This window comes from Salminus brasiliensis, chromosome 1, assembly GCF_030463535.1.
Source record: "Salminus brasiliensis chromosome 1, fSalBra1.hap2, whole genome shotgun sequence".
NCBI lineage: Eukaryota > Metazoa > Chordata > Actinopteri > Characiformes > Bryconidae > Salminus > Salminus brasiliensis.
Genome location: NC_132878.1, coordinates 19403061 through 19429934, shown reverse-complemented (window position 1 = coordinate 19429934; position 26874 = coordinate 19403061). Strand labels below are relative to the sequence as shown.

The 26874-nt window shown below is 38.9% G+C and overlaps 1 protein-coding gene across 2 annotated transcripts in view; it reads right to left on the bottom strand.

Moving 5' to 3' along the window:
• Positions 1–26874, bottom strand: part of fibcd1b (fibrinogen C domain containing 1b) — a 164039-nt gene that overhangs the window by 61342 nt on the left and 75823 nt on the right. The gene's annotated exons all lie outside the window — the stretch shown is intronic.

Here is a 26874-nt window from a genome sequence, read left to right as displayed (position 1 = left end):
TGCTATTTCATGTTTGGTCTGATCTGTTGTCATCATTTCCTTGTCTGCCCTGTGTTTGTCACTGTTTCTAGCTCTCTTGTTTTGCCCGTAGCCTTGTTTTGTAGTTCTTGGTTCATTGTTTTGTTTTGTAATCATATCCGAAGCCTTGCTTCGCAGTTTTTGGTTCATTTGTTTTCCAGTTTTTTTCCAAAGCCCTGCTTCACAGTTTTAGTTCACGAGTTTGTTTTCTTTTGTAGCCCAGTCCCTATCTCTTAGAACATGTTTGTTGCGTTTTATGTGTTCCCTGTTATACTGTTCAGAGCCCTCCCAGTCCCAGGTGTCTTACATTGCCAAGACTGTGTTGCCAAGTTCAGTTTGTTGTTTTCGAGTTCTGCCCTTTAGATTGCTGTACCTCTGATTAGGCTCTTCTTGTACTTTGTTTCCCTGTGTTCCGTTTATTATTCTTTTATAAGTCTTGCATCGTCCAACCCTGCAAGTGCTTCCCTGTGTGTCACTGCCACGCCTGACCCAGCATGACACACAGTTACATAGTGGCAGACACTGAATTTATAATGATGAGCTACTACTTAAGGACTGTCTGCTGTGAGTTATGAGCATAACTAAAATAACCACAGTGATTACAAATGAGGGTTAATTTATTAAAAATAATAATTTACATTAATAAATTTACCACTAAATAAATGGTTATTATTTAAAATGGAGATATAACTATTACATTTAAAAGCCAAACAAAACATTTGATAATGCTTAATTTGCCATATATTGGGGGCTGTAAGTATTACAGTTCTGCATTTACACATCTGTGTCAGGAATGGGTGCACCATAAAATAGCTGAGTGTCCGCAAACATTTGGACATATAGTGTTAAACACTAGTACACCATTACCATGTCAATATTCCTTTGAGCTGAGAATGCTCCACTACCCAAACAATAACTTGTCAGCGATGGCCCTGAGGCCATAAAGGTCTTTGCAATCTCTTACTATTGGGTGATAAAATGCAATGAAGATGCCCCATTAACCCAATTAACCCTATCAACTCCATTAACTCCACCATCTCCATTAACCCCATTTACTCCAGACAGGTTTCTACCTCTAGCTCCTTTTCATGATACAAATACTGAAGTAGCTGGAAATGTTCATCTGTAAACCCAAGAATAATGCATGATTTTGCTTCACTGTTAGCAGTGCTACAAAAGGAGGGAAAGTTTTAACACTCCTGTATCTGTTCACTCTCTCTGACACACACACACACACACACACACACACACAAGGTGGATGTTTCAGGTATGTCACCCAAAAGAAAGAAACAAAGCTTCCCCAAAGGATTTAACTTGAGTAATCCTGCTTTAAGCACAGACAACAGGCACTACTTAAGCCTCTCCCTCTCTCTCTCTCTCTCTCTCTCTCTCTCTCTCACACACACACACACACACACACACACAAACACATCTGTTACAGTCCCCCAAGCAGAGGCAGGCTTGGGTGGTAAAACATTTCATGCTAATGAATGATAAAGATTTTAGTGAATATAATGCATTTATAATAATATTTTGTTTATAATGATAATGATAGTTATTAAATAATTTTTATTTTAATATTCCCTTTTTAAATTGAATTCTGTTCCTTAACTCAGTTTTAAGACAATATACCCATATTCTCCATTTGTGTTGGACAATGGAATTTGGCCTGAACACACATGTACATGTACACACAGTGACAGTGAGCACACATACACAGTGGGCAGCCATCGCTGTGGGGCCTGGGGGGTTTAAGAGCCTTGCTTAAGGGCCCAACAGTGGCAGCTTGCAGAGTCTGGTGCTCTACTAAACCACCACTGCCCACAGTAAAATAATTTAAAAAAACTTTTAGCAGTAAAACTTTTAGCAGTAAACACTGACATTTTACATTAAGCTTTAATGTTGTTACTTCAGTAAACTAGATAATGATGTGCACATTGTACTCCATAGATGGAGAGAGAAGAGGACTAGCCATTCACTTACAGCAGCACAAATCAGCAGTTTAGCAAAGCTTTTGTGAATTATATCAGTATAAGCCATTTATAAGTCATACATAAGCCTTTGTTTTCCTCATTGTTTACATTTAGAGAATAAGGGTAGAGTCCATGTGGAGCCTATATGCTTAGCCCAATTGGGAACCAGACAGTTTTTTCCTCTGATTTTATGATGGCCCCATATATGGATGCCCAACAAGGACAGGGATAAGGGTCAAAAAGAGGTTTTGCATGGGCTTTGTCTGGGTCGTACAGTGCAAATGGGGCCTAGATTGGGCCCATGTGAGATTAAGGTGGGCTGTAATAATGGGAAGCCTAACTGGGTCCCAGTAACAGCACATGTACAAACCCACTCAGAGCCCATACTGGAACCTACCTACCTAACCCATGCCCCACAAGAGCCTGCTGGCTGAGTGTGTGATGTTATATAGATTCCCATTCTGAATGTAATTAGTGACATAATAGTGGATTAACATATCTCTGCCTCTTCAGCCTACAGCTGCTTAGCCCCACCTCCTCAAAGAGAAGTTATAAGCAGCATTTCAGTCCAGACTGCTTTTTAATGAAACAAACAAGGCAGCCAGTTAGAACACAGATCATTTACATATATAAGACTTAAAGGCAATGCAAATAAAATGAGAAGTTGGAAAATGATCAAGTCCAAATTATTTATAGAGTTCACAAGTACATAAACCCACACAAATATTGTCAGGTGAGGAATAAAATGCAAGAAATATGTAGAAAATGGGCTCTTTAATAATTGCTGCTATCAAATGATGTGGAAGTACAGTTTGTGATTAGGCTTCTGGGCCATATTGCTTAGCCTTAGGTGTTAGAGTGACATGCATCCAAAGAGATCTGGCCAGATCCATGCCTAGCACTTTAAGCTGCTTTTCTGACATGCGGTAATTAGGTTGATCGCTGTTTGATCTACAGCGATACAGGCAAAGAGTGAGCTGCCATCGGGACACAATGCGAATTTCACAGACGCTCAAACAGATGCCTGGCACTAAGCGAGATGGCACTGATTATTGCCACTTACAGCTTACACAGTACAGCAGGGGGGAGGGTGAAGAGCGAGAGAGATAAAGAGTAAGTGGGAGGGAGAGAGAGAGAGAGAGCTCAGAAGGCCAGATGGAAGGAAAGGAGAGGATGAATGAAAGTGACAGAGAAAAGAGTGTTTAGACAACAGCTTAATGGTTTTCTGACACAATCTTGTTGCACATCAAGGTTAGGGGTGAAGTCATGAAAGGATGGAGCATATGCTGTTTTAGTGTAGTTATAAATCTGACACTCGCATTGCTCTGCTTTCTGCCTTGCGGTGCCTGGTCCCTCTTTCATTTCTCTTCTCGTCCAGATCTCCCCCCTTTGTAACACAGTCACACATACTTTCTCTTTTCTATGGTGTGTCACTGACAATCACTTACTCTCTCTCTCTCTCTCTCTCTCTCTCCTTCTCTCTCTCCTTCTCTCTCTCTCCTTCTCTCTCTCCTTCTCTCTCTCTCACTCTCTTTCTGTTCTTTTTCCTAAGGCATCCTTATTTCAAAGCCTTGCTTTTAATTTAGCACACACACACAGTCTACACACTAGGGGTGTAAAGCAGTGCAATTATCTGCCTCTGGGTCTGTTTAGTGATCAAAATATTAGCATCTGTCTTTGGATTTAAGCTGGACGTGGGCGTGGCCCAAACCTGAATTCTGCGATTTAGGCTTCCCTTATACCTGTATGGTTTACTAACAAAGCAGAGTGGTGAACAACATGCTTAATTTTCTGTATTATTCTTTATTTATTAAGTTGAGAACCCAGCAAAGTTCTGTTCCCATGCACAGGGCCGCTGGAAAGCGTCCAGGTTTTTTTTTTTTATATATAAAGGAAATCTTAACCTAAAATTGTTTTTCACTCAGTAAATACAAAAAGGATGCATGCATTGTTTGTGTCTTTGGGTCAGTTTGTGTAGAAAAAGGGATTTATTGTGGATGGCTCAGTATGGCTACTGGGGCTGAGTGCTGTGACAACTGGCTAACGTGTTTTGTAAAAGCATCTTAAAATAGTAGTGATTCAATAATAAAATATCAATTATTGGGCCACTGTATTAATTGCAATGTTAATATTCTGCTGCTGTGTGGGCTCTGAGTGGCTTAGTAGTCTAATGTGCTACCACTATCACCTGGGGATCACTAGTTCACATATTGAGCCATGAGGATTTGCCATCAGCAACCCGAGAGTTTGAGAAAGCACAACTGGCCGTTCGCTCTCAGGTTGGTAGATGGCGCTCTTTTCCCTCATCACTGCTAAGCCAGATGATGTTGGTTGGCACAGGTATATATGAGCTGGTGCAGTGGAGTTGGGGACCCTTTTCCTTTCCGAGGGTTTCGACTGTCAGGAAATACCACAGTAGTGGTGGTTTGAAAGGAGGTGTCGGCTGGCTTTAGACGTATCGGAGGTGACATGTGTCCTTACCCAAATCTACCTTCATTTCTGTGTCTCTGCCTTGGTTTTAATGGCAGTACGGACAATCTCCTCTATCTTCTCTTTTATTGCAGATGTTTTAGTAAAAGTGAAACCAACTAAAATCTAGCTAAACTACAGCTGAAAACTGAAACAGACCCCTCTACGTTGGGTATGGGTTTAATGTAGATTTGCTATGCCGGTTGTGCTGTCTCTTTGGCAGCTGTGGTTTTCAGGGCACTTGCTAATGTTGCTAATGTTTACATGGACTAAGTTAGTGGAGTCAAACATGCAGGAAATTTTTTCTCCTCCAAAATAAAGCTCAGTAAGTGCGAATCTGTAGGCTTTATGGGGCAACATAAAGAAATACTGCTCCTTCTCTGCTTTGCAAAACTTGTTACAAGTGGATTCCTAGTGGATCAGACTCTTATACACGCCACCATCTGAACGTTGCTGCTTTCCACACTGAACCTGTTCACCTCATCATTCAGTGATAAACAGCATGCTGAGGCAGACGTGCAGGGTCAAACATGTTTTGAACTTTTGCACAACAAGCTTTGACCAAGTCAAACTAGCTGGGGGGACCTCCAGACAGGTTAACTACCCTGCTGTTAGCTGTGCTGAATTCCAATGAAGATTTTTGAGGGAAGTTAAAAATCAGCAAGCGCTCTGTTAAATGGTGCAGACTGAAGTTTGGTCACACTACTATGCAGAGCCGGACATGACAACACAGTCACTGTGATTAAGGTCTATTATCTTCTCTTAGAAACTTAGCCATGTATGGCTGTGGCATCAAATGCACAATAGGCACACCACCTGGAACTCCTGAACCCAAGAGCTTTGGCATGCAGAGAGCAGCAGCAGTGTTACCCACAATATATTAAAAAGTGGATGATGATTTCGATATGTAACAGCATAAGTGGAGTTATGACATAACAGAATTTTGGGTAAAGTACCAAACCCCACCCCTCTTGGACCCCAACACCCTTATATATCTCCACTTCTCAGTTCAACTTGTTAAACAAACATTGCACCCACCTTCACCCACCTTCACCCATCTCCTCCCTTTTTTTCCATACTTCCATCATTTACCAGCTTCATGCCCCAGACCACAGGAAAGCACCCCCCTTCCAAGCCAAAAATTATATCTGAGTCTGCCCTGTTCCGTCTCAGGGTGTGAGCTAGCAACTACCACTAGCACAGTATAGTATATGTTAATACTGTGCAGCTCTAACTAGACTGTTTTTTTTTTTTTTTCAAATACTGCAATCATTATCACAGAAATACACAACATGCACTTAGTACACACACACAATGAGCAGGGAATTAAAGGATTTGTATGGCATGATGGAGCAGACAATGGCATGTGTGATGTTTCATTTGGAGATTAATGGACTGACACTGAACATCATTATAGTAGCAGTCTGGGGTGAGTTAAGTGTATTATGCTCATGAATAATAAAATATAGTGCCAGATAAAATATAGTAAACCTCAGATCTTACTTCATCTCCTCACCAGTCTACATTAACATGTGAAATTGCTACATTCACATTCTAAGGTCTTTGCAGTGCTGTTTCCCTTGACATTTTCAGCACTGATGATGTTAATCATTGAAACTCATCAGAAAAAGCTGCTGCATTTTATCCTTTACTTTAAAAAGGCTCCCTTACAGTGCTTCTACAAAATGCGATAAACTTCAAACTCAACAGGTAAACCTATTTTTTGCCCATTTTAAAAATGTTCAAAATTGTGAGCAGATCATTACACAAAGAATCATTACACCTATATCAAAGGATGGCGTAGGCAAGCCATATGAATCTGGAAGTGGGGAAGCAGTAAACTTGTTTATGGAAGGCCACCCTTAAGAAGATCCCACCAACAGCACCACCTTTTTTGTCCAGTGTTATAAACCCACAAGACCTGTCTGATGGTCTGACACAGTCATCTAGCCAATATAATTTGGTTCTTGTCAGTAGTGTCTCAGATTCTTATGCTTGCCCATTATATTGCTTTTAACACCTTCAAGAACTGACTGTTCACTTGCTGCCTTATACAGCCACCCACTGAACAGACACCAGCGCTGTGAATGCTCACCTGTAAGTGATGATAATCAATATTTTCTGGCTGATTGGTGTATGTATGTTTGTATGAGTGTCTTTTTGTATGTAAGCAGCTTCTAAATATGATTGACACTTCCACCATGAACTGGATTTCTGAAATGACTAGCCTTCAAATGTGTATCTTACCATAAGTCTTTTTAGTTTATGTGAGAGTAATCTCTATTCTGATTGGCTGCCTTATATAGTGCCTTTCTCAAAATCTGTCTTGCTCACCAAAGTGAAGACATGCATTTAAAAAACACAAAAGTGAATTATACACTTGACACTAGCTTGACACTAGTCTAACATTGCAAGTTGTCTCCTAATTTGTAGTCTTGTTACAAGATCACGCCTGGCATGCTTGTGTGTGTGAACAAGTGACAATGTGTGTATTCAATGTTATTATATTTTAAAACAGATGTTGTATTATCAGTCTCACTCCTAATAGAACTGTTAAAATGCAGCATCTTGTCAGTGCTGTGGATGGCTTCTTTATTAATGTTATTAAAGCTAGCAAATCATGTTCTGCTATGGCAAAACCTTAGCAATGCATAGGTCTAGGTTTTAAAGCATGCAAGCCTTGATTGCATTAGGTTAATACAATATACATGCATATGGATAAAAGCGAGATGTAAGTGTCAGAAGGAAAACTAAATCTAACTGGAATCAATCTAAAAGCACCTTGTTCAAAATTTTAACGTATTATCTGCATATGCTGTGTACTGTAATATACTGTATGTTTGAAAATGTGTGTAGCTATTAAGATGCTAATAAAAACAGTGAAGTATCTGAATTGAATTGAAAGGTTGTAGTGTTAGATTCCTTTTTTGTGCTATTTTTATACAAAATATCTATCACAAGTTAAAGTGCTGGTAAAAAGTATAGAAATCATGCAGTTATGTAGACACACAAGTACCCACTTACTGAAGATGTTGAAGGTTTACTATAGCTTTAAAAAAGTACTTGGGTAAACATGTTAGATGAGACATGTATAAGACATACTAACATAACTTGCTAGTAATCACTAGCAAGGATGTATTAGCCTCTTGAAGCCAGGTAGGGTTACAGTTTGCAGTAGCTAGAAAGCAGTCTCAAGGACAGTGGTGGCTCAGTGCTTTAACCACCAGGCTATTGATGACAGGGTTGTGGGTTCGATATCCAGGCTCGGCTGTTGGGCCCTTGAGCAAGGCCCTTCACCCTCCCTGCTCCCCAGGTTGCCGCTCACTGTCACTGTGTGTGTGTTTGATCACTAGTGTTAAGGCGGAGGCCAAATTCCATCTGTGTCTAACAAAAATAGTAAATTTAATGTGGAATGGAAATTATTATTTGTTCTGTGGTTAAATATGCAGCTAGAGTATTTACAGAGTGTGCATGTTCACACGTCATGTGCTACCATGGTTTTATTGCTGTATAAAACATAAATGAGACTTTTGTTCTTGTTGGATACACTGTGTTTTTTTTTATATAATTTGAGAATGCAGAGTTGAGTTTCAGACTCTTAGCTGTTCCGTGTTTTTTCCCAGTCAAAACAAAACAAAATCTTTATTTTGGAGTTAGATCACATCCTCCAGCTTTAACAACTAGAAGCAATCACAGCCCACTGTTTAAAGCTTAGTCACAAGAATGTGTTGAGTGGGAATAATTGGAAAGTTCACTTCCTTCTAAACACTGAGTAGGACATGACCCCTCTCTCCCACCATCCACATGAATCTACACTTAAAATTACTACAATTTTTAATCAAATTGCAGTACTCAGTCCAGCCCAATTAAACCCTTATGTACACATAAATGCAGCACAGTTTTCAATGAAGTAGAACATGTACAATTTTAAACTGTTTCAATGTTTTAATGATAATTAATCTCTTAATGATTAGGGGAAGGGCGTGTTAAGAGTGTGCATATGTAAGTAAAAGTGGAGTGTTAACACTGATTGTTCTAAAAAGATCATGTCCAGCACAACCTCAGATAAACTTACATGGCTAAGTAAAAAAATGCTTTCATTTTCTCGCACTGTCGCTTGTTCTATACCCACCCATCTCTCTGAGCCTCTCTCACACACCCACACATCCATAAAAACACATGCACTCTCCACTTTTTGGCACTCATCTCAGCCCTCATCTAAGCACTCATTCATACTGACCATTAAACACATGTTCAAGCAAGAGCTTCACAATATAGTTAAATGCCATTTTGTCAGTAGACTGTTGCTGATGTGAAATGACTTGCAATAAGACATGACCATATGACTTGCATGGTTAACATCTGGTATTCTATGAGACATAGTTGAAGATTAAAAGCTTGATTGAATAGGTTTGCCAGTTTGCATGATGCTACTGGATATTCTGACTTCTCTTACAGTGCAGAACAGTCTCATATACAGTCAGACATTTATTTTGTGATTAATAGAAAGGCAAATTTCCTCTGAGGAAAATGTTAGGATACCTCACATTTATTACTACTACTACTGCCTATAAATCATGGTCAGAGACTTTTTAAGGGCCTTATCTAAACCTCAGATGTTTAGTGTGGTTTGCCCTTGATTGTTGAAGTGAGTGAGATTACCATTGTGGGATTCAAATAGCTTGAGATGCCTTCAGAATGAAGGCTGTAGATGCATAAAATTGAGGAAATGGAAATCAGACAATTCACTGTCAACAACTGCCAACATGATCTCAGACAATCCAAAAATGTCATCATGGGACACACACGTAGATCTTTCCACAGTTGATGTCAAAGTATAGCATTTACCATCAGAATAGTTGGTTTTTAAAAACCATGAATTCAGCACTGTTCACATAAAAAAGGACTTTCCTGAATGATAACAAACTATAAACAATATATAGTATATAGCCAATGCTTAAAGTTCACATTTTATCTTTAATGGGTCCTTGAAGCACCATTTCATCACATTTATATGGTTGAAGAATGATAAAGATTGCCAAAAAAGTAGCATTCAATAAATAAACATTCAAGTAAATATATTAAACATGCAATTTTTATTGTATAGCAGTGTTTCCTTACTTCTGAGAAACTCTGTATATATTTATTTACTAGAGACTGCAGCAGAGATATACTGCCTGCCTGCCTTGGCTATATGGATCAGCGTCGCAGCTGGGAAGTGACAGAAGTACATTTAGTAATTAAGTATGTGAATTTTTAAAGATTTATTTGAAATTTTACAGTCCTTAGATTGCCCCTTTTTTTCTGAAAGAAAGCAAGGTACCCTAACAGGCCTAAGCCATTTGTGATGTTCATAAATCACGTCATGTCAAGTAGAACAAACAAATGGCTACATTATTTACGGACGTAATTAACATAGCCCACTGGACGAAATAAGGACATAGCAGCTTCAGACATGATAAAATGTGGCATTACCAGCCGACAGGGGCTGAAAAACAAAAAAGAAAATGCGCAAGGGAGATGAGAAATCAGAATAGTTAACATGCAAGTGGAGGGCTAAACGTCTGGGACTGGACCTTGACACTACAGTTTGAATACATCACCTATTATTTCATCACTATGTAGTCCTGATGTCTTCACAGACTTTAAGAGGGTTTTTTCATCATATACTGTGAACTCTGTTCTTTTTTTTTAATTCTTTTTATGTATTCAAAAAGGAATAGCACATTCAACCCAGCAAGCCCAAGGCAACTTGTATCAGGGACAGTTTTGTTTGCATGATTAGAACATTTAATAAATGTTCAAGGTCTTTCTCTATTCTGTGATGCTGACATATCTGAAGCCTTGCAAAGCAATGCAATGACTGCAGTCATGTCCAGGTATAGGTTCAATGTATTTTTTATTACCCACACTGAAATCTATACTTATATAAAATACAGCTCAACAGCAACATTCATGACTGTACATTCATATGTATGTCATAATCTCAGTTCCTTTGTAAATGTGTATCTATACAGCATTCAATGGACCTTTCTAAGACCACATTTGACAAACACTGCTATGGAATCTAAACCTATTGGAAAAAAGTGACCAAAGAATAGAGCATCAAGATGTTTTTTTCTGTTCAGCATCATCCTGCAATTTCTTTTTTGACCAAAAACTACATCTGTTGAAATATAAAATGGAATATATGCCACATATTAATTCATTTTTTTTAAAGTTAGGTTAACATTCTAATGATATATTTAGTTGAATCACTAGTATCTATTGGTTTAGCTTCAAGATGCCACATTCAAAAAAAAATGACTGGATTTGAACAATCTCCTTTACTGATTTTTCTTAACAAATGCAAATAACTGAAACAAGTCAGTCATGTTGTTTCAGTGAACTGAAATATGTATTATGTGATAGTCGGTCAGTACAGCTCACATTTTTTATGACTCCTGGCACTATGTATTTGAATATTGCGTGACATCCTCCCTCTTTACTGACCATCTGCATGTTGTCATTTCTCCAGGCTGCCTTCCCCTGTGTACACACTTATGTTTTATATTTGGTCTGTCTGATCTTGTCTGTTGTAAGCTGTTATAGCAAGATACCATAGTCCCTGGTGCTTGTTTTTCTTTGCTGCAAACATAGCTGTTAAAGTACATAGATCATTAGAGATAGGGTTTTGAGTATTGAGTATTAATTAATTGAGTATTAAGAATTTAAGTTACAGATGCATAAAGGTGCTTAAAGGCTTAGGTACACTCCCTTAACACTTAAAAGCATTAAATTACAGTGTACTTTTAAGCAATTCTTTAATGAAAAATCAATTGTCACAATTTTCCCTCAATATGTTGTTGATCAGCTAATACGCATTTGGTGTCTGAAGCTTGCTTCTTTAGTTTTAGACTGAAGCTACAAAGCCAATGTAACTAATAAGTCATGGAAAATCATGACTGGCAAATAGCATTGTGCCATTCTATTTTATTTATATTAATATTAATATACAAGCCATTAGCACAATGCTAACTGGTTACTCCATGTTTTAGCTATGCTATGTCTCACAGTTTCAGTGCAAAGACAAAGAAGATAAAGAACATTTTACATTTACATTTACATTTACATTTACGGCATTTAGCAGACGCTCTTATCCAGAGCGACTTACAAAGTGCTTTGCTATTTACCCAAGAAAACCTCAGCTAGTTAGAATAGACTAATAATTTAAAGATACCTCTAAGCTTTAGACATTACTAAACACACTACAATAAGGTGACCATAGAACTATTTTACACACCAAACACGACTGAGGTAGGAAAAACTGTCTACATGTTGTTGTTTTTTTATATAGGGAATATTCCAGCATGGGCATTTCGTGCTTAACCATGGTTTTGCACCTTGGCTGTTTATCTAAGACTTAGTCTTTTAATATGGATAACTCTGGTTTGAAAATCTGATTGGCTGAGACATGTTTGAAGCTGTTGTAACACATATACATCCACCTATGACCACCTCACAAAAACTGAATTCTGTATTAATGTGCCAAGTTCATGTTTGTGCTGTTAATGGAATATTAAGCTGCTCATATGGTCCACTGAGTGTACTAACAGATGGTGTTGGAACTCATTTATGTTTGTTTTGACGGACTACCGATTTTTTTATTAATTTAAACAACAATATTAACATATACTACTTGAATGACATACATGCTTTAAGTGATTATGGTTAGAGTTGTGTTAATCAGCATTAACCCTCAGGCTAGATGTCAAATTCCTACTCCCCACATTGTCCATTGTGTTAGTAATAAAATGTTTTATTTTGCACCTAATCTGTACATTAAATATCCTGTAATTGTGGGCATGTCAGAATAGCAGATCTCTGTCTTAGATGAACTATGCACAGTTTAGGCATTGTATTAACACTTTAGCAAGTAGGGTCCCCACCAGTGGTTTCTACTGTGGCTGGTCCCTGGTTAGTATGGTCCCACGGGTTGGAATGTAGAACGTTCAGCTTAGAACGTGATGCAACAATCAGCTTTAGTTCCACTAGTTCATCCAACCAGCTTCCTCCAGCAGACAGCAGACAGTGTGTCTCTACAATACTGCAGAAACATGGCAACACCTGAGCTCCCCACTGTTTTCTCATTTGGGATGTGTTCAATTTATGAGGACAATGAGTGGTTTCTGTGGTTTGAAATAACATCTTCAATCTGATGTAGACATTTTGTTAGGACAAAAACAAATATAATAACATTATTTTTCTTAAGAAGGATATTGTTGAATGAGGACCTCTGTTCCTATGAACACCCTTCTCTGTAATCAAATCACTTTTTGCAATGTACAGCTTCTCATGGGTTATTGCTTTGATGTTAAAAACAAATTTCAACATGTAGAGGTGAAGCAGTTTCCATACTGCAGGAAATACTAATGGTTCAGAAAAGTGTTACACCAACGCTGTACCTCTGATCTACCATTGCCATTCACCTTACCTGTAGATTTTTGCGGATTATTGGCTAAGTTATAGAGAATACGTATCAAATCCACCAGGGTTTATGCAAGCAAAGGTTCTGATTTGAGGGATTTTCTGTGATTCCCAGTGTTATCAGTGTGTGATGGGAAAAAATGTTTAACAAAACCTCACAGGCGGCAATCCACTAATAGGAACAAATTCTATATACTATGCTTTATTGCATACAATTTACTCACTGACAGGGAATATAGTTAAAGTAAAATATGTATAAAATAGTAAACATAGCAATTCCACACATAAAAATAACACAACATCCTCTTGATGCACTTCTATCAAATTGTTCTATCTAATTGTTTTTAGTAGAATAACTGAACCTAAGTAAAGAATAGCAAAGCAAAAACTTTCTCCTTACCCCACCCAACTACCATACAACACACCTGACTCAACAGACTGATTGTTGGCAGCAGCCATGCATCATCATGTAAACAACCAGCCCCAGTGTTAGTAAAAAAATAAAAAAATAATAATAGATAATTATTGGGTGGCACAATTGTCTAAGTGCATCATCAGGACATCACAAGTTAGATCCATAGTAATTCCACAACCATCCATACCCGTAAGTCCAAGAAAGCATCATTGATTTTTCTGGATAGGTAGGATGGCCCTCCCTCTTTCCCCAACATTCAATACGATGCTAGACAGACATAACTGACATAATTGGCAGTAAGCATTCTCCTCCAAGCGTGTTGAGCTGTGTTGAGTTGTGTTAGTGGCAGTAGAGAAGAGATGCAGTGGCACTTTGGGTGACTTACAGGAAGCACATGCAAACCTTTACCTTCCAAATGCTGGGGGATATAAGTGATGATGTAATTAATTTAATACAAATTAAAGTAAACAAACAAACAAACAAAAATAAAACATTTCATGCACACCATAGGAGGGTCTAAACTGTGACTGTTGAACTGCACTAGTTGAACTGGCTCAGAGCTGCAGATCATGCTGGTATGGTGCAGTGTACATTTCTGGATATTCACAGAACACGGAATCAGGTTTCCCACAGATTTGGCTCTTGGAAAACACAACAGTTGTGTTTCAGCACTCTTTATTATTAGATCAATTACAATTTCACTGCAAGATTATACATAACATGCTATTACAACTACAGTTTTTATGGAACTCTGCGTTTACTATGTTCTTTTTAATTGGACAAAGATTAAGCTTCCACAAGCCAGTACAGTGTTTGCTCCCGCTGCTGGTTCTGAGTCTAGCAAAACAACATCGGGCTGCTTTGGGGCACAGAGTTCCATGCGTTAAATCAACACGTGCTAGGTGAGGAAAAAATCAGCGTTAAATACATGCATGCAGCATAAAATTCAGAGTGCACCGTTACTCAGGGTTTAAAACTTATACATGCACACATATGAATTGTTATTTGAAATAGCAATATTTCAATATTTAATTTTATTTACTCAAATAGCAGCTTCAAAATCATTGTGATTCTCTACTCATGTGTAAAAGGGAGAATAGCGTCTTTATTGCTGCTACTGGGGGCCTGGTATGCCTCACTATGTAACTTTGGTCATGTAAGCACCCATATTCTACCCATATATGTGTAAAATATTTATCCTGTAATATTACTCTGCCGCTTCAGTCCACATGCTTCTTTCACTCTCAGTGACCGTTCTGGATCTCTCAGCTCATGCAGAAATGCATGTAATGCATGTTGGTTCTTTAAGGGAGGCTCAAGACACGAATTTCCACTTCCCCACTGTAGGGGGAGCCCAAGAGCAAGAAATACTAATTGTCGCTTAATATCTATAGATGCTGCAGCCCCCTAAGAACCCACATCCTGTGTCCCTGCTGGTCATTTTATCTTGAGGCTAAGCCTTTCTTGTGTTCAGATAGAGGCTGCAAAATCAGTGTAAGCTATCCTCTAGCCCCTCATTAGCGGTCAGTTTCTGACCACAGAACTGCTCTCAGCTCAGATATTCCAAGAAGATGGGCCTACCTTAAGGGTGATGTTTCTGCTGAGGGTGTAGTAGATTTCAAATATTGCGTAGATGTTAACACTTATCAACCGTTAAAGGCACAACGCGTTGCTGAGAACATGATCACTGTGTCATAGAACTGTGAAATATGCATACTCAGTACAACACAATGGTGTTATCTCATGCTGACAAATCTGGTCCTACATTTGTAATTAATGAGGCATTAGTGAATTTGACTCTGCCCTAACTGGTTTCCTGTACCTATTAAGGCATAATGTGCTCAGAGTATTTCCAGTGCGCCGCCATTAAGAGCACCATGATATTCGGTGACCTTGCAGCGCATTACCCAGATTTCGAACATTCACAAAGCTCATTTATGATTCATACTGTGGAGATAGAGCGAGCGCAATCTGAAATAAACTTCGCTCTGGACGCACAATTCAAAAAAACATAACGTGAGTTTTAAAATATAGATGGGTAAAGAGGAGAGAGATAGAGAGAGACACTGAAAAGCATTTGAAAAAGCATTCTGAATGCACTCCGATTGAACAAAAAAAAAACCCATAAAAACAAGACGGCGTGTCAACAAATCGCAGCTCAATCTCAAACTTTTACATTTCAGTCCAGAGTCCTTTCTTTTTCAATATTTCAGACAGTGCGCTGCTGATAAAAGCACCATCTGATAATGTGAGATCACGTAGCACTCTAATAGATCAGCTCCAGTAAATCATTTATAAAGCATTGGGTTTTAGTCTCCGCCTTTTAGCAAATAAAATAATAATACTCAGATACATTAGCTTAGCCAGAGCCATCAGCAAAATGCTGTACACCACTGCACTGCTACTGCTTTCTTTCCCTCTCTCTGTCTGAGAGAGAGAGAGAGAGAGAGAGAGAGAGAGAGAGAGAGAGAGAGAGAGAGAGAGAGAGAGAGAGAGAAAGAAACTGATGGAAAAGGAGTGAGAGAGAGAAGGGAAAAAGAGAGGGGGAGACAGGGAGAGTGAGCAAAACACATTACGGAGAGAGAAAGAGGGGGGCAAGACAGAGTAAAACACCTGAGAGAGTAAGAGAGAGTGAGAGGAAGAGGGTGTGTGTGTGTGGGTGGGTGTGGGGGGAGAGAGAGAGAGACAGAAAGGGACAGAAAGAAAAAGAGAGAGAGTGAGAATAAAAGAGGGAGAAGGAAAGTGAAAGAGAAAAGGAGAGACAGACAGAAAGAGAGAGGATGGGAAAAGGAAAGAAAAGATAGAGAAAGGGAGAGAGAAATTGTGGGAGACTGAGAGAAGGAAAAGAGGAAACTGTGGAAAATGAGGAAGAGAAAGAGAAAAAGGGAGGATGAGCAAGACAGAGAGGGAGAGACAGACCTGAGAGAGAAAGAGAGAGAGGGAGAGAGAGAGGGGAAGGGAAAAGGAGGAGCAAGAGCTACACAGACTGTGAAACAGTGGGGGTGAGAGAGGGAAAGACAGAGAAAGAGAAGAGGGGAGGAAATAAATAAAGAAAGAAGAGGAAAGAGAGATGGATGAACGAGAGGCAGAAGGATGCAGGGAAATAATGAGAGAGAGAGAGAGAGAGAGAGAGAGAGAGAGAGAGAGAGAGAGAGAGAGAGAGAGAAAGAGAGAGAGAGTTACATAGGATCTAGAATTAGAATCATGTGAAATGTCTAACCTAACACACACTTCTCCTCAGCTTTCTCTGATGTGTGAAATCTTTCCCAAACTGTAAAATGTGCCTGTCTGTGAGTGTGTGTCTGTGTATCTGTCTGTATGTGTGTGTGTGTGTGTGTGTGTGTGTGTGTGTGTGTGTGTGTGTGTGTGCATGCACATGTGTGATACGGTCTCGGTCTGCGCTAGTAAAATATGGCAGCATTAATATGGAGGGAAAGTGTCAGTGTGTGTTTTAGTGGCTCATGCTGTCTGACAGACTCGTCTCTCCGAGTTCTGCTCCCTGCTGAAAACTTGTCCTTAAGAACAGAAGCAGAGCGGGAGAATGAGAGGAGTTCAAGGAAAAAAAACGAGCACGACAGACACGGGAAGAGTCCCCTGAGAGGTTCGAGACTCAAATTCTTTCTGTAAATATCTGATTGGAAACTGAAGCAGTGTTAAAAACAGCAGTGCTGATGGGTGTAGACCACCACATCGCTGTCATGTTCTCTGTCAGTATATAAAGGGAGAACTATGCTGCTGTTGCTTCTTTTTCTGAGTGTGCACACTCCAAGCCACATAAAAACACCTGGTTTAGCTAAAATACGTCATTAAGTCAAATTAGGTATGCAATTACAGTCAAAATTGTGCAGATGCTTCTCAGTCTGAATGCTCTGGCCCCTCAAATCGTATTTTAAAGTGTCTTTTGTGCAACTCGTAAACACGGCAAACCCCGCAAAACCCCAACCACGTCAAATCCAGAGTGACTGGATCCAAGAAGAGTTCCACAGATGTCCAGACACGCAAATCCAATCTGGTCACTTGCAAATAACACTGCAGACATCTTACAAGATCTGATTTGAGAAACCAATCCGAATTGCCCGCAATCTAAACATAGCTGTTTTGAAAATTACATTTTAAATATGAATCACTTCATGCTTGTTGATGTCTAACTAACCTCTTGTGTCAATTCCTTAATACCAAACAGTGTTGTATAAATTTTGGCTCAGTGTTGTATTTACACTCAGTTTAAAGGTCAGTGTAGACCAGTCAGCTGTTAGTATTTAGTGAGCAATTCCTTTCAACAATGCAATTTAACCTGATATAAGCAAAACCTTAACTGGAGCACTGGTTTAAAATCCTGCACAGTTGTAAAAATAAATGGATGTTTTTGCTTGAAGTTTTCCATTTTTCAACTAAAGCTATTTATAAGTTCAGTGGGGTCAGCCCTGTGCGATGAAATGAGTAGGGATGTGCTTAAGTGTTTGAAGGCAGTGAGTTGGAATGGTCATTCCCTGCCAGGGCTCCTCTGTTGGGAGGTGCCCTGAAAAAAGTGAAGGCTTTGCTTTGACCCATTTTTCATTTTTAATGTGGAGGAATGAATGGGTTGATGCTACCTGCAAAAAGCTATACATCATCCATGCCACCAATTACCAGATGTGTGTGTGTGCGTGTGATGTCTCATCCACGAACACACACAAACTCATGCAAGCATATACACATCCACACTACCTTTAATAGAAAAATGGCATAAAGTAAAGTCATAAAGAGGCCAATGCATCAGTAAGAGGGTTTTCATATGTGGATAATTCTGAAAGCGTTTTCTAAGAGAATGCACTAACACTCCAAATCAATCTCACAGGTCTGATCACCCATTGTAAAGCAACCTGTGATAGAACTGCCAAAAAACACTGTCATAGAACAAATAACCCACTGTAATAGATTCCATTCACATAAATACACTTTATGTCCAAATTTTTGGACATGAAGTGACAACACTTCTGATGAATGCATTCAGATACTTTAAGTTGCTAACATAGGTGTGCAAATACACACGCACAGCTTGTCTAGTCTCTGTAGAGCAGTTCTGACAAGAGAATAGACCTCTCTGGAGCAAATAAACATGAACCTATTGGCACCATGCCTAATGTCAAGCATGGGCTGGGGGGGGGGGGGGGTATAAAAGACCCCCAGCATTCTCTGGAACTGTATTCTCTGGAATGAGGTGGGGACGATGTGGGGTGATGATCATACAACATTCTGACCTCACTAACATTCTAGTTGCTGAATGCAATCAAATCCTCACATAAATGCTTCAGATTTTGGACAGTAGACACAGTTACTCCAACAAAATCAGGACTAGACTGTTTTTTAAGACATTTGATTTCAGAAGAAACAATTAATAAGCAGGTATCCTAATAATTTTGTCCATATGGTGTAGTTCAGATCAACTACTGTACTAGATCAGATTTATTTATGTGGACAGACTAATCTATAACAGTGGGTAAATGGATCTATGACATTGTGAGATCACCAATTGTACATAGATCTGATCACTCAATGCAAAAGATTAGATCAGATCCATTATATTAAATCCAGTCCACGATGTTAGATCAGATAATGTACAGTGTGTGCAGAATTTTTAGGCAAGTTGTATTTGAGTGGATTCTTTTTATTATTGAACAATAACTATGTTCTCAATCAACCCAAAAGACTCATAAATATCAAAGCTTAATATTTTTGGAAGGTGGAGTGGGTTTTTTTTAGATTTGGCTATCTTAGGAGGATATCTGTTTCTGCAGGTAACTATTACTGTGCAGAATTATTAGGCAACATAATAAAAAACAAATATATACCCATCTCACTTGTTTATTTTCACCAGGTAAACCAATATAACACAAACTTTAGAAATAAACATTTCTGACATTCAAAAACAAAACCAAAAACAAATCAGTGACCAATATAGCCACCTTTCTTTACGATGACACTCAAAGACCTCCCATCCATAGATTCTATCAGTTGCTTGATCTGTTTACGATCAACATTGCGTGCAGCAGACACCACAGCCTCCCAGACACTGTTCAGAGAGGTGTACTGTTTTCCCTCCCTGTAGATCTCACATTTTATGAGGGACCACAGGTTCTCTATGGGGTTCAGATCAGGTGAACAAGGTGGCCATGTCATAATTTTTTCTTCTTTTAGACCCTTACTGGCCAGCCACGCTGTGGAGTATTTGGATGCATGTGATGGAGCATTGTCCTGCATGAAAATCATGTTTTTCTTGAACGATACTGACTTCTTTCTGTACCACTGCTTGGAGAAGGTGTCTTCCAGAAACTGGCAGTAGGTCTGGGAGTTGAGCTTCACTCCATCTTCAACCCGAAAAGGTCCCACAAGTTCATCTTTGATGATACCAGCCCATACCAGTACCCCACCTCCACCTTGCTGGCGTCTGAGTCGGAGTGGAGCTCTCTGCCCTTTACTGATCCAGCCTCGGGCCCATCCATCTGGCCCATCAAGAGTCACTCGCATTTTATCAGTCCATAAAACCTTAGAAAAATCAGTCTTAAGATATTTCTTGGCCCAGTCTTGATGTTTTATCTTATGTTTCTTGTTCAAAGGTGGTCGTTTTTCAGCCTTCCTTACCTTGGCCATGTCCCTGAGTATCGCACATCTTGTGCTTTTTGATACTCCAGTAACGTTGCAGCTCTGAAATATGGCAAAACTGGTGGCAAATGGCATCTTGGCAGCTTCACACTTGATTTTCCTCAATTCATGGGCAGTTATTTTGCGTTTTTTTTTAACACGTTTCTTGCGACCCTGTTGGCTATTTGCCACAAAACGCTTGATTGTTCGGTGATCACGCTTCAAAAGTTGGCAATTTCAAGACTGCTGCATCCCTCTGCAAGACATCTCACAATTTTTTACTTTTCAGAGTCCGTCAAATCTCTCTTCTGACCCATTTTGCCAAAGGAAAGAAAGTTGCCTAATAATTAAGCACACCTTATATAGGGTGTTGATGTCATTAGACCACACCCCTCCTCATTACAGAGATGCACATCACCTGATTTACTTGATTGGTAGTTGGCTTTCAAGCCTATAGAGCTTGGAGTAGGGCAACATGTATAAAAAGGATGATGTGATCAAAATACTCATTTGCCTAATAATTCTGCACACAGTGTACTGTGATAGATCACATCACCCACTGTGATAGATAACATCTCCTCTAACAGTATAATCAAAGGTCATCCTGTTTAATAGATCAGATCTTAAATTCCCTTCTATGAATGATCTCCTTCTTCAAAGGGTGACTACACTCAGAGACAGCTAGTGTTCTTGTATGCTATGACAATGCCACAATTGATTCTGTATTCAGTCATGATCAAAATTCTGATGCCATAAGATTAGGTTAGGATTTAGCTTATTAAACCACATGCTTTAGGCATCAAATTGCTTCCTGTCAACAGGAAGCAGTGATAATAATGCTGCAGCTCCACAATGCTGCCTCAGCCTGCTGTCACTGTTTTTAGATGTGATGCGGCACTTTCTGTACCTGAGTGTCAGACCAGATTTCAGAAGAATAACATCATTTTTTGTTGTTGTTTTTATTGTTTATTATTTTTCTGAAACAATTATTTAATGAGAGCCAGGCTAAGAGTTAATTTGAGTTTAGCATGTAGAGCAGGGATGGCAGTTCCAGTCCTGACTCCATTTTGCTGTTCCCGCTCAAGTAAACCTCATTCAACCCACGTCTTAATTGCTAGGTTTAGTAGGTCTGTTAGAGCAGGGAAATCAGCAAACTCTGCTAATAGAAACTCTGGACCTCAGCTAGATTTCTCTATAGGAGACATGAATGGGTACGCCACTGGATGCTCTGAACTTTGTTCTGAAGTTTGTTAATAAGAAATAATAATGCTACATTCATGCTATAAGCATACTAACTCTACTGCACACTGAGAATGTTGTCATTTTAAGTACATCAACTTCAATACTGTCATATCATATAAGGAACTTAAACTGTACTGTACTAGTGCCAAAAAACTTCACTAATCTCATTTGTCAAAGGTTGCTGGTGTGTTTAGGGTTGTTTGGTGAGGTTGCCTGTCCTTATGGTCAGTTCAATGCTCAGCAGTGTTAGCTCACATGTAGAAGAATATGTATTATATCTCATAAACAACCTTATATTTCAGAGAATCCAGTGACATTCAGGGGAAAAATGCACACAGGATGAAATATTGAAAAGACCACAGTATGCAGTATCAAGCAGTTTTCAAAAAATATCCCATTCTGTTCTACCATTCAGAAATCCAGCTTAGACCCATGAGTTCCTATATGATTTATCTATGTTTATATTATATTATATTTATACTTATAAGATGAATAGCCAACCTCATTGGTATATTCATGACCAGAGCAAATAAAAACAAACTGTATTTTTGTCATTTTTGACAAAAACTAAATTGTGACATGTCTGTTGTGTCCATTTTTTGTTCTGTCTCTATCTAATACATGGCCAAATGTGTACTTAAGAGAGGGTGAGGGTGATGCCTTTGTGGAAGCTCACTGATCGGTGGGGAAAAACAAGCCCACCATAGTTGTGAGTTTAGCAACATGCTGAGTTCCATTAAAAGGCAGAGCAAGCAAACCCCGATTAACCAGTCTGCTAAATGTGCCTGGAAACAGTCGAAAACAAGCCTAACTCTCAGCTATGAGGCTTCATCCTCTACAGGTGTGTCCTGAGCAAAAGTTAGCTGCCACATGGTCTGTGCTGTGGGATTTTGCATGCTAGCTAACTTATCTATGCCTGGATAGCCGGCTACGAGTCCAGACATGGCGGAACCTGTCTCATTTCGCCTTTCCGTAACTCCAACACCAAACGCTAGACTTTGCTTTCTTAAACACCAGATTTATAGTCAACTCTTGTGTTGGTAGCTTAGAAGTTAGACAACAGCAGATGTAATGGGCTGTCTGATACTCTGTGGAGCAGAGAGTAGCTTAGCGAGTAGGCTACAGGTGTCCTTTCAACACCAGTCGCTTGAATCATTCTGGTCTAAACGTTAATAATTGTGGTTTCTATCAGCGATATTTAGATTAGTTCTGTGGTGAGCAGATTGTTTTCCTGCTAACTAAGCTAATGCTAACTATTTTGTTGCGGTTTAACACTTGTAATTGTCAGACTGACAGTTAAACATTTATTCAATGACTGATATAAATTGTGTACGGTTTTCATTTAGTCACGTAAACATAGAACATTTAACTTATGCTTCTTCCTATCCCTAATAATATCCTGTGGTATTATTTTGAGACGTTATGATTGGATAAAGCCTAACCCTAAAGGGCACAATAATATATTGGGCATAATAAATAAGACTACAGGCTACACACAAGTGGGGGTTATGATAAGGAGGAGGGACAAGGTCAGAGTGACAAACCAAAACACAGATAGAAGCAAATGAAGCAAAAGGGTGATTCAGAAAAAAAGATTTTTCAGTTTAGCCGGATGATTTAAGTCTAACATCAAGCCTGTTTAATATGCAAAGAGCAGAGCGAGATTCCAACTGGACTATTCTCAAATGTGGGCTTAAGATATGATATGGCTAACTGAGAAGATTAGATGTCAACAAGATTACACTGAGGATTAGTGACTGTGTCAACAGTATAAGGTGACGAGGCCTGCCTGTCATATCCCAGAAAATAAATAAGAATTGCAGAAGAGTGTTGATGTATGGTAATATTTATTTAATGAGCTCCATCTTTTACAGACATGATTATGCAACTGTTCCTCTTTTCAATTTCTATTTATCTTTTAAAATTGTTATTCTTATTTATCTCCCTCATCCTATATGGCCAACTTTGTTAAGTTGTTTTTCTGTTTCCTCATGTGTGTCCCACTGGAGGTACAATATGTCTTTCTGCTCTGTTTCATTTCCCCTCAACACACACATGCACAAACACACATATACACACTCATGCACACTTCTGGACAAACACATCATCATCACCACCAGCTCTCAAATGTTTTACCCCTGCTGGTCAGATTTCTGATTAGCATGCTAATCATGGGCTCACTTACATATGATAGCGAGCATTTGTGTATGTGAATTTGCATGTGTGTGTGTGTGTGTGTGTAGGTCCCAGGAGAAAGAAAAGTGGGACTGTTATGAGCAACTAATAGCGCAACTGCTTGTATGCATCATCTGTCGCCTGAAGCCATTTCTTTTTACTGTTGTGTATGCACACACACATACACACTCACACACACCTCTGTCGTTTACGTCAGCACACTTGCAGGTTCGTAATAATATTAGTTTTCAGGCTCTCCCACACATACACTCACACATGCAAATAAGTCACCCCAACATGGCTTTGTGTCAGCGCTTACAACAATGTAATCTAGATTAGAGACTATTACAGTCCTAAACTCTATTACAATGCAGCATCAGTTTAACACAGTAAATCCAGTGAATCAGTGAGAGCATCACCTGACACAAGCCGTACAGATCTCTAATAATGGTAATATTAGTTACCTGTCTCTGCCACAAGAACTCTTGTATCTTTGAAAATATAGATATATCTTCTTATATATCTCAAAACCTCAATATCGTTACGTAACAGTCCTAACTTTAAGTCTAAATGTTTGTGGACACCCCTTCTAATTAATGCATTCAGCAACTTTAAGTTGCACCCATTGCTGACATTGAAGTGCAATTGTGCACAAACTCAGCTTGCCTATTACCTGTATAGAAGTACTGCCAATAGAATAGGACTCTCTGAAACAGATAAACACGGACCTACATACCCAATGCCAGGCAAGTGCTAGATGGGTATAAATGATGGAATTATGGTTCTCCATCCAATACTTTTGGGATAAATTATGAGAGTTTTGGAGCAAAAGGGAGTTTGTGAGGTGAAGTGTAGGGTGATGGTCATTCAACATCCTGACCTCCCTAATGCTCTTGCTGCTGAATGCATTCAAATCCACACAGCAGTCTTTCATAATCATAAGCAGAAAGCCTTCTCTGGACAGTATAGACAGTTACTCCAACAAATACAGAAATATATATTTTTTTAAATACCCTTGATTTCAGACAAAAAACACTGAATGTATACATAACAGGGTTGTAAATATCAATTTACAGCCCCCCATTGGAGGCCCAACCAGGTAGTTTTAAGTAGCAAAAACGGTCACAATTAACATTTTTCCAAATGACCATTTTCCAATCTCATTCTATCCATCAACATTAGGCCAGAAAAAAAAATACCTTACGCAAGTATGTGAAAGCAGATTGTCCGAGCTATGCAGACACTGTAATTCATAACGCAACACAAGCTGCATTCTGAGTGAGTCAGCATGCTCAGTACTTCATTGTTGAAGGACTATGTGACTGCAGTGCATTAGCCAAGCGGTATCACGTGTTAGTTTATTTGTGGCAGTTAGTATCTTTCTGGTGTCTTTAAGACCAATATACATGAAGTTCTCTGTTTTGAATGGGTGTCCTGTACTGTGCTTCATTCAAAAAGCAGTCTGACACTTTTTGTTTTTGAATTTTGCTGCAATTTATGTGTTAGTAAAATTCACTGTATTTCCAACAGCACACATACTTAATTGCAGGCCCTCCGACATAACAGCAACTGATAAAACGCTGCAGATCAAAAGACAGAATGCTCTTCCGGCATGATCAATCTGGTAGCAGAAACAGGGTGATTACCTGAATAGCACCGCACACTGAGTGCGTGAACATCACTGTTTAAAAGCCTGAAATCACAAGTCATATGAACATTTGTGTGTCTGTCACAGGTCTATCAAATGACATCTTCTTTAAGGTTGTTCACCATTGTTTATCATTCCTTCCTAATCATAATGTCCGTTACTGTGAATTGTAAAGTAAGCAAATAAAGATGAACTGACCCCCCAATATTTCTTGCAGCATTTTAAGCAAGACTAGTGCATTATCTTTGCACTGTATAAAAAAAGAAAAGGATTACCATGCAAAAGGTTGGGCACCCCAAGAGAGTAAAGCTCTCAGATAACTTGTACTAAGGTCTCAGGCCTTAATTAGTTTGTTAGGGTAATGAGAAAAGACCAAGTAATGCAAATTTCAAAGCTTTACAAATACTCTGACTCTGCAAATCTTGTCTTAACAATCAGCAGCCAGAGACTGACCTAAGCAGCTGCCTAGCACTCCAAATAATTTATGCCCACAAAGCAGCAGAAAACTATTAGAATATATGAAAGCAATTTCAGGTTCAACAATTCCTTTTTTCATTTTTCCATTTTCAACAATTCTTCATTTTCAACAGTTTGTTATGTTCCTTCGTGAAGATTTAGGGGACTCTGGAGAGGTGGGGCACTGTTCTACTGTGCAGCTAAACCTGATCAAATACTGCATGACTTTTTTTTTTGAAAGAGTCTTTAGATAAAAAGCCTTCCTGCATAGTCAACATGTAATATAGCATCAGAAATGAATGTTTGAAAAAAAGGGTAGAGAGTTTCATGAAACAAACACCTTTTCAACTGTTAGGCAGGACAGACTGATCATAATTTGGGCTTGTGTTTCAGCCAGTGGCACAGGGAACATTTCAGTGTTATAGGGAGAAGAATGGATTAAATTAAACACCAGCAAATTATGGAACCAAGCATCCCACCATCTGTTCAAAAGCTGAAAATAATGCATGCTTTTTTTAGCATGAAGATAATCCTAAGAACACCTCAAACAACAACAATCGAATACCCTAAGAAGTGCAGGATGGGTATTTTGCAATGGCCCTTACAGTCTCATAACCCAAACAGCATCAAAAATCTATTAGCCCTTACAAGAGTGGTCCATGCAAGGAATCTTAAGACCTATAAGCCTTTTTCACACATTATTGCAAGGCAGAATGGGTGAAAATGCTCCAAACAAGAACTGAAAGATTCTTAGCTGCTACATAAAGCATTCACAAGCTGTGATATTTGCCAAAGAGGGTGTTACTAAGTAATGAACATGCATAGTGCCCAAACTTTTTCTGGCCCTTTTCCTTTCATTGTTATATTTAAACTGTAAAGCATGAGAATGAAACAGGGTTGCTTTAAGTATTAAATATATTCTTTAACTTTATGCATTTTGGAAACCAGATCAAATTTTACTCACTTATTTACAGTAAGATATTATGATAATCTTTGACCCAAACTGCTGAATGCACTTTATATTTCATTCTGAATGTCAATTAATTTTATTGTTAAATTCATTCTCAAAGTTCAAAGAGTGTTCCTAGGTATTTGCTCTGTTTATGATTCTGGGCATTTATACTGTTTCTTAATTTTTCCAGTTTTCTACCAAATGGAATTGAATAAATGAAACCCATAACGTAGAGACCTAGAATCCTGTTAGAGCCTATTAGAGTCAATACTATTGAACACAGTGACTCCCAAGCTTTAAACATTACTGTGTATACTCAGACTGAGCGTAAGTGTGTTTGAGAAAAGTGATGACGTGCATTGAGGGATTATTTTCACCTAAGCAAGCAAAGGTATGCAGGGCAGAGTACGTTTACATAAAAGAAATGCTGAGTGGTGGA